The sequence below is a fragment of the Chenopodium album genome, chromosome 16 (genome assembly GCF_948465745.1).
Source record: "Chenopodium album chromosome 16, dcCheAlbu1.1, whole genome shotgun sequence".
Lineage (NCBI taxonomy): Eukaryota > Viridiplantae > Streptophyta > Magnoliopsida > Caryophyllales > Amaranthaceae > Chenopodium > Chenopodium album.
This window is the reverse complement of record NC_137849.1, coordinates 15,184,405-15,193,560: the sequence shown is the minus strand read 5'-3', so window position 1 is coordinate 15,193,560 and position 9,156 is coordinate 15,184,405.

The window sequence follows — 9,156 nt, the reverse complement described above, 5'->3', positions numbered from 1 at the left end:
AATAATTTCAGTTTAGGAGAAATTAGTAATTTTAAAGAGAACATATAATAGAATATCAGCAAATCCGTTTTCAAAGTTTCACTTTTACTTTATTCCTTTTATGATAACTTTTTATCATCATCTACAATTCCACTTTGTGTAATTCACTCTTAAATACAAAAGTACTCACATGTGTGGTCCCTCTTTAATTTTCCTTGTTTTGCATAGCTACACTGAGTAACACTCAGCAAAACGGAGGTAGTATGATTGAAAAATGGTCAGAATGTATCTCTTGAAAATAGACGGGAAAAAATATATTGTTGTTTAATATTACAATGCACGTATATGGTTTGGGTTGATTTTTATGGTATATTGGGGTGAATTTATAGTTTACTTTCATTATTTATTAATATATCATCTTATCAATAATAAAAATTTTATTTGTTAAGTTTTTTATTGAACCAATTGGGCCGTACTCGCTAACCAAGAGAGAGAGGGGAGTCCACTTCACAAGTCCAAAAGAGGTTACATCCTAAAACCATATGACAATAGGAGATTTAGCGCCTTAACCTTATTAAAGTATTTAACTCTCTTTTGTTTTCTCAATTGGGACACTTTCATGTGCTATTTGGTAGGATACTTCAACACTCCCCCTCATATATAAGGTCCTTAATTCAAGGATCGCTTGATTCAATTTAATTTGGTTTAGAATACTTAATGTCATTAATGGTCCCAAATCTTGGGTCTAACGCTGATACCATGTTAAATACGGGTGTAGACCGCACCCGCAAACCAATAGAGAGAGTCCATTTCACAAGTTCAAAGGAGGTTCTATCTCAAAAACATATGACAATAGGAGGTTAACCCCCTTACACTCATAAAGTATTTCTCTCAACTTTTATCTAACACTTACAGATATTATTTTTTAGGATATACTTCAAACAAACTACAATACTACTACAAACCTTCTTTATGTGTGAGCTCTATTTTATTTGGGGGTTGTTAAATAACGCCCACATTTTTATCAAAATCGCCCACAAATTAGGGATGAATTTACGTTCTTACCCCTACTTAAAATCCTAAACTCTTTCTCTCTTTCACTCTCTAACATCACCTCTTTCTCTCTCCTCGCTTAAAACCTCTCAAGAAAACTTAAAATCACCACCACCACCAACCAACACCACCATTGCCGTCGCTACCGCCGCAAAACAACATTCACCACTTTAAATCACCACCACCACCGTACATTGCAACCACCACCACAAGGTCCACCACTTCAATATCACCACCACCACCGCCCATAACTTCGAGAATGCCACGGTCGAGGAACGCAGCACGCGCGAGGGAGGAGGACACGGCCCAGGCGGAGCGGGTATATTTTTTTCGCCGGAAAAGTACTCAAACCGCCCTGTTTGTGCGATTCAACCGTGGTACAACCGCCCAAGTTAGACGATTTGACCATGGTCAAAACGCCTAGGATATACGGTTTGACCATGGTTCAATCGTGTAGTTTGGGCGGTTTGACCACGGTCAAACCGTATTTTCTGGGCGGTTTGTCTACGGTAAAACCGTATTGCCTGGGCGGTTTGACCGTGGTCAAACAGTCTTACTTGGGCGGTTTACGTAATTAAAAAAAAAATTAATTTAATTATATATTTATTTTGCATATTAATAAAATTATATATTTGTTTATTTTAAGTGCATATTAATTAGAAATATGTTTAGAAAATAAAATTATGTAATTGTTTATTTTAAGTGAATGTTAATTAGAAATATGTTTAAGAAATTAAGTAATATAATTGTTTATTTTAAGTGAATATTAATTAGATTTATTTGTAGGAAATAGAATTACGTAATTGTTTATTATTAGTGAATACTAATTAGATTTATGTTTAGGAAAATAAAATAATGTAATTGTTTATTGGTAGTGAATATTAATTAGATTTATGTTTAGGAAAATAAAATAATGTAATTTTTTATTTTAAGTGATTATAAATTAGATTTATGTTTAGGAAAATAAAATAATGTAATTTTTTATTATTAGTGAATATTAATTAGATTTATAGAATTGAGTATTAATTATTTGTATTACATTTTTTTTTATTAAATAATAGCCACAGACCGTTAGAAGGCTAAATATCGAGTTCACACGTGTCGAAGGATCGGGTCCTCGACATACTCGATCTCGTGGTGTTGATGCTTCTATTAGGAGGGAGAGGGCAGCTTCTCGCACGGCGGATGATGTCCTGGGTTGGCCTTCGGATGCTCAGCACGAGCTAGATCAGGTCATGGATGATTATGATTCTGATCATGATGACACGGAGGATGCCACGACTTCCGAGAGTGGGCGAGGAGGATTCAAGCACGGGGAGTCGTCGTCTGGGATTTTCGTGAGGAAAGGTAGAGGAGGGAGGTTTGTGGGTTCTACGACTACGACTTCGAGCACCGGCCGTACTCGTAGGTCTCGTGGTTCTCGAGACTCAGATACGTCTTGGCTTGTTCAGGAGGCGATGCCAGGTGGTCCAGCTGATGGCAGTCTTATCCCTAGCTATGCAGCTCACGTTGCTTCTCGTGTTTGGGTCGGGGATGATCGTGATCCGTTGAGGTGCCACAGTAGGATTCAGTGGTGTAGGTCGTTGCAGGAATGGGAGACAGAGTTGAGTGCGGATTTACGTGCACGCCTTAGTGTCACTGGACTACAACACTTGCAGTCTATCATGCATTTCCACATTGATTGGCCTCTGATCTCTGCGTTCGTTGAACGGTGGCAGCCGGATACGAACACTTTTCATCTCCCCTTTGGTGAGATGACGATCATGCTACACGACGTCGCTTATATTCTGGGGATCCCCGTTGAGGGTGACTTGGTTGACATGGTTAGCGACAGTGCATCTCTCCAGGTTGACTTTCAGGAGTTGTTGGGGCTGAGTAGGGATGAGCTTTTGGTGAAGCCGAAAGCTATTTGGGAGAACGGTGCTGTAGCGGTGACTAGCATCTATGAACGGTGCAAGTTGTTGGATCGGGTCCCAGACGTTGAGTTCATGGGTTTCTTTGTCACACTACTTGGTAGCACCTTGTTCGTTGACAAGAGTGGTCACCGCCTTCTTCCCTCCTGCATTTTAGAGGTGAAGAAGTCTTATGACGATCTTCACCGATATTCTTGGTGGTCAGCTACACTTGCTTTCTTGTATCGGCAGTTGGGTATCGCCTCCCGTATTGAGTGTAAGGCTATCGGAGGTTGTCTCACGCTTCTGCAGGCGTGGATATACGAGTACTTCCCATGCTTTCGGCCTTGTCAGGGAGCTTTAGTGGTACAGTCAGGTGAGGCACGGGCCTCAATGTGGGATCCACGCTCAGAGTCGAGGGATCACCAACGACTTATATCTTTCCGTACCCGACTTGATCAGATGACTGATGCTGAGGTAGTATGTGAACTTAGCTTACGTATATTATATTATTATTTAACGTCTTCAAAACTAATGTAACATTCTTCTTATGATTGCGTGTGCAGGTTAACTGGCGGCCCTATACACTTACCCCCGCACAGGACGTCCCGAGAACCACGTACATGGGATGTATACAGTTTCGGGACATTGTCGAGTCGTATAACCCAGATAGGGTTTTACGGCAACTTGGTCATGTGCAGGGGATACCGCGGCCCGGTTTTAGGCCTGACAGCGCGTACAGACCTGCTAATGTCCGGTCGTATAGCGTTACTTTTCGAGGTCAGGGGTTATGGGATAAGTTTGGTCCTGGGAGCTGCTGTTTCGGCCTGTCGTTCCATCCACCTCTATTGGATGGGCAGCCCACATGCACACCTGACTACTTGGCCTGGTTTTACACGTACTCCCATCCTCGGCTTATCAGTGATACCGCGGTTCTTGCCCCCCCACCAATTCCAGGGAGGACGAACACTGATTACGTAAGTATTTGTTACTTGTTTTCCATAGATTACTGTGCAACTTAATATTGGTAATGATTATTTTTTGTATTTTTTATAGTGGATGGGTCGCTCCATGCATGTTATACGACGATTCATTGCTGAAAGCGGCGGTGAGATTACCCAGACAGTGGTTGAGGCCCAGGACCTTATTGCGGCGTGGGACGCAATGATGAGGATGTAGTTGATTTCATTTTCTTATTTAGAAACTAACTTCATTTGTTTAGGTTATGTTGTAAAAATTTTTAAATTTATTATTTGAATTTAAATTTGCATAATATATTGCTTAATTCTACAACTATGCAAAGTTCTACAACTAAACATTGCAAAGTTCTATCACTAATTTGTAGCTAAAGTATGCCATGTTGCTATCCAACCTACATATCGTTGATCCCAGTCTTGCACACTAAAATCGTGCACGTCGTACCAAAAACCTGCTACAGGAGGGACTGGAAAATTAGGTGACATGTCCAATCGAACATAGTGAAAGTTTGCCACTGTGAGGAGTGCAAACTCCCTATATGGGCCCGTGGTAGTGGACGGGGCACTCCATGGTAGCACAGTGATGCATGGATAATCTACATCTTCAGGGTAAAGCTCCGCAAACAACACTCGGTTCACACTTCGCACAAAACTGGCATCACGAAGTAGTACCTCATCAACCAGGGATCTAAAGTGCGTCGTGTCCTGTTCTAACTCATCCTCAAAGATAGGAATGTCAACACCGTCTCCAATGACTAGGGTTTTCCAAAAAGGATGGACCTGATCTAAATACAACCCCGTACCACCCTGAATCGAGGTGTGTATAGTACAAGCGCATGGGAGTCCGTGTGTCATCAACATCGCACAACCACAACGCTCGTACACATCATCAGATAACTCTCTCATCCTGTTCACCTCCTGCTTAAGAATTTTGAGAGCATGGAAGGAAACATAGCCACTGAGATTGTGCAAGGGCATTCCCCTGTACTCCACTCCAATTCGTCGTCTGGAGTCCTCCAAATGATGACGAATTTGAATAAGCAAACCCTCAGTGGCACGGTGTACACGGTTGAAGATAGAATCCATTGACCCTTTGGAGCTTCCGAGCCATTGTTTAAGCACAGAATGTTGACTCTCCACTCTACACATGTTCACGTTGCCAAAGTGCAGCACCTTATTTGTCCAAGCCGGAATAAACTTGTTCTTGTGCACAAGCCAAGTTTTTTTCACATAATCCACAATGGTATGCCTTGACCTTCCCCAAGTATCCTTCATTTGTTGCAACTCAAATTCATATTCATCCTCAGTTGTCGCATTCATGATTTTTGACCACCTCCCATTCCTAAATTTCTCGGCAGTCACCATGTCTTTCTTACACAAATGGTATACCTTGGCCAACACATCTTTGTTGATGTGCCACCTACATAGCAAGTGAGCTGTGTTTGGGAATATCTCTTTCACCGCCTTCATAAGTCCCAACTCTCGATCAGTTAGTATCACCTTATGAGTCATTTCAAAACCTATATACAACTTCAATTTCTCCAAGACCCACTTGTAACTCTCATAGGACTCTGTCTTCATTAAAGCATACGTGATCAAAAAGTTTTGATTTGTCGGTGTGATCCCAACAATCTCGAAAAACGGCATGTTGTATCTGTTTGTCTTGTAAGTGGAATCCATCCCTATGACATGTGGATATGTTCGTAACATATTCGCCATCTCTGGATGTGCCATAAAGGCGTGGGTGACAACACGTGTGTCGGGGTCAGCAGCTACCCAACTAACGTATTTGCGCTCATTGGCCAAGTGAAGGAACTGGTTGACGAAATCTCTCCCTTCACTAGCATCAACCCTAACACGACTTCTGAAATTGTAGATGTGTCTCATGTTAGGGTTCTCAGTGGGAAACGCATCTTTCACTGCCGCCATTATGTGACTAGGTTTAGCACATGCTGAACTCATTTGACTAACCAATTGCTTCGCAGCCGGACTTAGACCACTCACTTGCCGATGACCCTCTCGATATACCATCATTGGGTGGTTATGCAAGCCATGCAAACCTGATGAAGGAATGATTTTCCACCCTTGATCGTCCACCATACATGTGACCTTGATACGAAATGGACACTTAACACCCTTTCTTTTCGTGTTTTTCCGTACAGCATTCTCCATATCTCTATCTTCGGTTGTGTTTCTATGGCCACGATCGCACTTAAGATACTTGACTGGTCGACCATCTCGTTGTTTCTTATACGAAGACTTTGTAAGGAAAAAGCCATAACGTATGGAAATGTTTTGTGCCCATTCAAATGCTTCTTCAAAAGTCGGGAAGATCATTGACGTTATAAAATATGAACTGTAGTCGATGTCATCGCCACCATAATCCGGTAGTGATGCCTATTAAACATCCCAATAAAATATTTTTAAAATAATAATCAAAATAATAATAATCATAATCATAACAACAATAATAATCATAATCATAGGTATAGTAATAATAATAACAACAAGAACAATAATAATAATAATAATAATAATAATAATAATAATAATAATGAAATAATAATAATAATAATAATAATAACAATTAAATAATAATAATAAAAACAATATTAATTAAAAAAACAAAACAAACCGCTCGGTTTGCCCTGTTTGACCACGGTGGACCGTTTTTTTTGGGCGGTTTGAGTTCCGGCGAAAATAAATTACCTCGCGAAGTGGATCCGGCGGAGTACACGGCCTGCCGCTATCACTTTCCGTCATGTTGGCACTGGTGGCGACGGTGCAATGGTGGTGACGGGCGGTGGTGGTTGTGTTAGGAGAGAGAGGAAAAAAAGGGGTAATGTTGGAAGTTTACATAAAAATATGGGCGATTTCGATAAAAATGTGGGCGTAGCAGTTCACTTTATTTTTCATAATGCATTTGCCAATAAAATTACAGATCATCATATGACATGCATATGATAGGTTATATTATAGAATATACTCGTATATGTTTATGAATTAATCTATTTTTGTCAGTTATAAAGGTTCGTGGGTTTCCTACTTTTGGAATATGCTCCACAATATTTGCACGAATGATTCACAAAATTGTAATATAAAAGAAAGAACCAATGCACGTCAAGTAAAAGGGTGTACAAAACATACCTAACATTTTGCACTTTCTCATCAAGAGTTATTGGTGGGATTGCAACTTGTTTATTTAGAGTTAACTTAGAGAAATACTAAGGAGATATGATGTAGATCATTGTGGTATGATTTTAAGATAATCTTATGTACCACCTTCAAATTTTGTTAACTAATTTAGTCAATCAATAAACAAGTATAACTTGATATATTAGCAAGGATTTCATCACATTAGATCAATTTTCGATAGAGACATGACTTTGGAGCACTTAAAATTCCCTTATCATTTATCTTTGCATTTAACGGATATTGCCTATTAATCTGGGTCAAGCGTGGTACAAACAAAAAAGGAATATATTGTTTGGTTAGTTTATTAATTTGCTCAAAAAGAACTTTAACAAAGCAAATGAGCAAAAACATTAACGTTTCGCAAAAAAAAAAAAAAAAAAAAAAAAATAGCAAAAACATTAACGAGTGAGCGAGGCAACCATTAAAACATTGCCTTTATATATATGGACCGGTCCTCGGATGGTGGATATGTGGATTTTTGAGTTGGGGTTTTTTTTTATTATTTATTTTTTTTAATAATTAAAAAAAAAAAAAAAAAAAAACTAATGTATAGCTCAGGCATTGTACCGGACTGCCATTTTAACTAAACCTTGTATTAAATCTTGTGATTTGCAATCAGATACATTTATTTTTATATTTATAGCATAGTTGATAAATGGCTTAGGCCCTGTTCTTTTGAGCTTCTGGGCAGAGCAGAGCAGATTTCAGTAGAGCAGAGCAAAGCAGAGCAGAGCAGAGCAGATTTCAGCAGAGCAAAGCAGATTGAAGCAGAGCAGAGCAGAGCAAAGCAGAGCCGAGCAGAGCAGAGCAGATTTCATTAATATTAATATTAATATTAATATTATTATTATTACTAATATTATTATAATTACTAATATTATTATTACTATTATTATTATTACTATTATTATTATTATTATTTTTACTATTATTATTATTATTATTATTATTATTATTACTACTACAATTATTATTATTACTACTGCTACTACTACTACTACTACTACTACTATAATCATTAAATTTTATTATTAAATATTAATTATAATTAATAATATTTATATTATTAAATATTAATTATATTATTATTAATATTATTATTATCAAATATTAATTATGTTATTATTAATATTATTATTATTAAATATTAATTATATTATTATTAATATTATTATTATTAAATATTAATTATTATTATTAAATATTAATATTTAATAATATTATTATTATTAAATATTATATATTATTATTATTAAATATTATATATTATTATTATTATTAAATATTAATTATATATTATTATTATTATTAAATATTAATTATATATTATTATTATTATTAAATATTATTTATATATTATTATTATTAAATATTAATTATATATTATTATTATTATTAAATATTTATTATTATTATTAAATATTATTTATATATTATTATTATTATTAAATATTAATTATATATTATTATTAAATATTTATTATTATTATTAAATATTATTTATTTATTATTATTATTATTAAATATTAATTATTATTATCATTAAGTATTAATTATTTATTATTATTATTATTAAATATACATTATTATTATAATAATTCAATATTAAGTATTAATTTTAGGCAGAGCAGAGCAGGGCAGAGCAGAGCAGAGCAGATTGAAGCAGAGTAGAGCAGATTTCAGCAGAGCAGAGCAAAGCAGAGCAGATTTCAGCAGAGCAAAGCAGAGCAAAGCAGAGCAGAGCAGCTCTAAAGAACGGGGCTTTAGATGGTTAAATAACCATCCTTTTTATAAGAGATTGGGTGTTCATTCGAGTCTTCTTATCCTTGTGTTTTTTTATATATGGAGCAAAGGATACTAAACAAAAAAATATGCTCTTTCTCTTATCGCTCTTTAAACCTAGCCACCATAGCCAATCCTATGGGTTGCTATCGATAATAAATCAGTCGATGATAAACTCTAATTTCTTCCTTGCCTTCTTTTTCAATTTTTTTTAGTCAATAATTATCACCAACATTATAGCGATTACACCAAGGGGTCGTTTGGTTGGATCATTTGGA